This window comes from Poecilia formosa, unplaced genomic scaffold (assembly GCF_000485575.1).
Source record: "Poecilia formosa unplaced genomic scaffold, Poecilia_formosa-5.1.2 Scaffold684, whole genome shotgun sequence".
Classification (NCBI taxonomy): Eukaryota; Metazoa; Chordata; class Actinopteri; order Cyprinodontiformes; family Poeciliidae; genus Poecilia; species Poecilia formosa.
In genome coordinates, this window is record NW_006800623.1 from 17,842 (window position 1) to 22,943 (window position 5,102).

A 5,102-nucleotide genomic window follows, 5' to 3' on the forward strand; every position below is an offset into this window, starting at 1 on the left:
TAATGTTTGTGGATGGAATAATGCAAATATATTTGAAGGGGCAGTATTATTTAAAATATATTTGGAGAGCTGCTTTGATTCTTTCATGCATGTTTGAGAAATCCTTTAATCACCATGGCAACCATTCAAGCTGTGCAAATCAGCTGGGTGGAAAGATTCATTCAACTCCTACAGACTAGCCAGCATCATTTAGCAAACACCTGGTTGAACTGCAAATCTGCTGAGCTGCGTCTCAGAGCAACGCTGGTAAAACGTTGTTAAAGGGTTAATAGAGGAGCCATGTTGTGACGACTTCCTGAAGGTAGAGTTTCAGAAAGAGCAAGAGACTTTAAGGAGACAGAGACCAAATTTCAAGACATTAAATTATGAAGTTATTTTTTAAGCCATATTTGATTTATATAAAATTTTTATAACAACTGAAGGTAAAATGGCAGTATGTGCCTGGAAAATACATAACACTGCCCCTTTAAGATCCTTGAACACTTCAGTAAGGCATTACAGATTGGTGATAACGGCAGCATTACAGATGCTACCGTTTTACATTCGTAACACTCAGTAAGAACCAGCACCCACAGACAGAGCGAGGCCCTGCTAAAAACGCTCGTCCACAGGGGAGAGGAGAGACCACTTGGTCTCCCTTGGGCGAAGAGCGTGAATTACACATGAGCCAATTTGAATAACATTCACTGGGAGCTACAATGTCATTTGAACAAGGGTTGACATTCTGGTTGAGTGTCTGTGCCTCTCCTCCTCGAATCCCAGGTAGCTGTGCAAGGGCAGAATGAGGTGCGCTGGAAAATAGATTGGGCTAAAACGCAAGGCTGGATTCATTGCATGGATCCTGATAATGATCTGGACAGACCATAAACAGGAATGGGAACCGGAGTCCCAGGTGTCTGTGCAGTGGACTCTGAATGTGTAGCAGGACACCAGGGGAATGGTGAAGGACATCATGCAGGAAGACCGTACATCCATGTAATCCCTTCAGCTTAATCAGTATAACCTTTATGCTCCATGCAGCTTCTCAGGTTATTAGAATTTGTTCTGATTCTGTCATCTCGTCTTTAGTGAATATGTTATAGGAACCATCCTTGCTACAAAAGAGACTTTTATTTAGAGTGCAGTGGAAAAAGCATGTTTATTCTTGCATGATTATGACTTTAGCATTGTAATATTATGATTTCATTTTTGAACTGAAAAAAGAAACAAATTTAACGTGGCCCTAACACTCTGTCATATACAATAAATGCAATTGTCCAGATTTTTTAAGATTTCTTTTGATTTCTGCCTTACAAGTAGAGTGCATACGTCCTTAATGCAGTGTTTATCAATTCCGGTCCTTAGGCCCCCCTGCCCTGCATGTTTTAAGTGTTTCCCTTCTGGCACACACCTGGATTGAATCTGTGGGTGATTAACAGGCTTCTGCAGCACTTGATGGGCATGCAATCATCTAAATCAGCTATTCTGGAATAGGGGCACATCTAAAACATGCAGAGCAGGGGAACCTGAGGACTGGAATAGAGAAGCACTGTCTTAATGTATGTACCGTATTTTCTGCACTATAAGGCGCACCGGATTATAAGGCGCACCTTCAATGAATGGCCTATTTTAAAACTTTTTTCATATATAAGGTGCACCGCATTATAAGGCGCATAGAATAGACGATAGAGTTAGGATTGCCACCCGTCCCGTATTGAACCTAAAAGAGACACGATTTGTTCCGTACTCTACAAATATGGATGTGTTAAAGAAATGGTCCCCGAGTACTTTATATCGTAGGGTGTCCCAGTCATTGTTTCACTCACGGTGTTGGTGTTGCGATATTGTGCCCAACTGCTTTCTGGGTAACACAGACCAACCGACACGCTGCCACCGCAGTCTCTGTCTCTCCTCCCCCAAACGCCCCCCCGGCTTTAAATGTATAGGGGCTGGTCCCTTGGTAACTCTAGTCGAAGCACCCCGGATGAATGTCTAAAGCCACTTTGTTGACATAAAGAATGTCAACAAAACAGTCCGACTCCAGTCGGTGAGGAGAGCCTTCCGCGACTGGGCCGGGGCGTGGCCGGACGATGGTCACCCTTCTCCGTTCGCGCACAGCATGTTTGTGGAGAACGTGGTGCTAAATGACCTGCAGACAACCTGATTCTAGACGGTCGGTAGGTAGATGGGTCAAACTTTATTAACAAACCAGCGTTCTGACAACTATCCCAGCATGCACCGCGCGCTTCTTCTTCTACGGGCGAAAATGAAGTCGGCGGCTGCTTACCGTAGTTGCTAGACTGCTGTGGCTCAATATTGGTCCATATATAAGGCGCACCGGATTATAAGGCGCACTGTCGGCTTTTGAGGAAATTGAAGGTTTTTATGTGCGCCTTATAGTGCGGAAAATACGGTACTCTATTTTTTTTAATCTGAAATTAAAAAGGTATTGATGATATGACACACTGAAACATGACAAAACAATTCTGGGGGCCAATATTTTNATCTGAAATTAAAAAGGTATTGATGATATGACACACTGAAACATGACAAAACAATTCTGGGGGCCAATATTTTTACCCAGCACTGCAGAATGTTACGCCACAGAGAAAACGCAAAAGCAGCAAAAAAGTAAGCGTGTGTAATGAATATACCCCAGACACATTTTTAGAGGAAATGTTCTGGAGACATAAACCATGACAGCAAGCTGCGGTGTACTGAGACTGAAATACAATATGTGCTAAGATGTCTTACCTGCAAGGCATCCGGTGATTGATAGCAGAACAATTTGTTTCCATGGTAACATCATCTTTAGTTGCTGAGGGCTAATGAGTCTCTCATCCAATTGCTTCTGAATGGAATGCACTCCGTTGAATAAAAGAATTTAATCTGAAGAGAAAGTAATTACGGGTGTGATTAAAATGTGACATTTTGATCCAAATACGACAAGCATACATAAAAAAAACATTATTATAGCACTACTAAGTTACATAATTGCTTCTTATTATTTTTGAGTTTCACCAATTGAGGAGGAATGAGGATCTTGAAGTGTTGAAGAGACGAGTGGAGAAACAGGAGACGCGAACAGATAAAAAAAGTGTGAGGATATACAAGCTGGCAGTTTTTTTTCACGTGGTGCAGAAGAAGCAGCTGCTGCTAAATAGCTGTGTTTTCTTTTGCTGCGGCTGCTTCCCGCGCCGCCTAACAAGGAGATTCTTTCAGCTTTAAGGAGCAGCAAGGGGAAAGGAAATGATTGACCTCAAAAAAAAAAAAAAAAACTTTTCTCTCCCCCAATTTGACTATTAATAGCAGCTGGCAAACTGTGTACCAGCACTCTACAAAATGCCTCTTCCTACTTTAACAATGTGTTTGGTGTCCTATTAAGCAACATCATTGCTGCTTTTCTTTTCGCGTCTGAAAAATGATTAGACTACAAGCAGCACAGGACCACCAGAGATGGCAAAACATTAGCAGAGCATTGGCATTGTAAGTAAAAAAATAAAAATAATAAAAAAAGTCATTGTTACCCAATTAAGGATTAAATGCAAAACGGTTTTAAACATGAAGCTAATTTTGCTACTCATCCTGTTAGAACATGCTCTTTTAACCCTTCAGACCAGATTTTTCATGTAAAGAACAAAATTATTTTCATTGAACTAATTTTTACTGCCAGCAATGAAATAATGGGAAAATTATTTTTTTTTTTTTACAAGTAGTTCATGAAAGTCAGAGTTTATACTCATAAGAAACATACAAATAAACAAGTGCTTACAGATTTTTTTTTTACTTTGCATTGTAAACATATTTAATGTTATCCACTGAGATGGACATTCAACTTAAAAGTCGTACAATTTAAAAATAGAACATATTTTCGACTTCAAATACTATCACTGGAAATACTTAAAATTATACAAAGAGTAATATTTTTATGGCTATCATCAACTTAAATTTATATTTTTGATGAAAAACAACAGACTCTTCTCCTTAAGTTTCAGAGCAATGTTGATGACTGAAGCTCACTCATATCAATTTAAGATTTAGAACTTCAATGCCATTAGTCAATCAGTAACAAAAATAATTCAAATGACAAATGCCTTGTTTCTTATTGGTTTAAACCCGGAAATGCATCATGTCCATTTCGTGGACGTGGTGTCTGAAAACATTAAACCTTACCATTTTGTTCTGTGAGTTGAGAAGAGTTGCAATTCAGCAAAAAGAAGTACTAAGCTTGTTACTACACCCATGATTTGGTGTAATCTGATGTACCTGCAGACCGGAGGTGGTTGTGCATACTGTTCTATTTGTAAGGCAATCTACCAAAGAAAGTGATAAAACATTGTCAGTTGTCAGTGTCTTGACAGAAGATGCCTTATAGATGCACCAGGTAGCACATAACTGAGTTTGGTAGGGTTTGTATGAATGCATGAGGCTGGATGGCAGAGTTATGCAATTGCTCGGCATATGGGGCGTTCCATTTCCAACATGGTGTGTGATGACACGCGTGTGTTTGTACATTCATATTCCTACTGGTTCCAACAATGGGACACCTTTGTAAGGCAGTCCCCGTCCCTGGTCTCCATGTGGATTAAATTACATCCAAGTTACATTCCATCTGTTCCCCTTAGTTTAGATTTACCTTTGTGTGTGTGTTGTATTTGGAAATAACCATTAAGGCCTCCAAAAAAAAACCAAAAAAACAATTTGGTTATTATTACATTTTTAAAACTAAATAATTTTGTATTGGCTTAAATTTCTTGATTTTCATAAATCAGTCAAATCAGGGAAATTTCTTCTAGAAATTCACATAAAAACAGCAGTTGATCTGAAAAGTTGCAATCTTCCCTGGAATGCTTTAGGCCAGTGGTTCCCAAACATTTTCTCCTGGGCCCCATGGCTTACAAATAGCTGTCTGGTTGAACGATGCGTGAGCGAAGGGGGTGGGGGGTGGATTCTTAGAGACTCCCCTGTTATACTCAGCCCCAGCTCCAGACGAACAAGGGGTCAACTTTTTGGGGGTACAAAATGAATCGTAGCTGAACATAGACAACACCAGCAGCCTACAAGCTACTTGTGAACAAGCTTAAGGTGCTGTATTGATATTAGCTAGTCATCTTTTAGCTAAC

The 5,102-nt window shown here is 40.0% G+C and overlaps 1 long non-coding RNA gene across 1 annotated transcript in view; it reads right to left on the bottom strand.

The window, feature by feature from the left end:
- LOC107834603 (uncharacterized) overlaps nucleotides 1–5,102 on the bottom strand; it is a 26,858-nt gene that overhangs the window by 12,129 nt on the left and 9,627 nt on the right. Inside the window, exon 2 of the long non-coding RNA XR_001660407.1 lies at nucleotides 2,734–2,868. This is a non-coding gene — a long non-coding RNA (uncharacterized LOC107834603). The remainder of the gene's footprint in view (nucleotides 1–2,733; nucleotides 2,869–5,102) is intronic.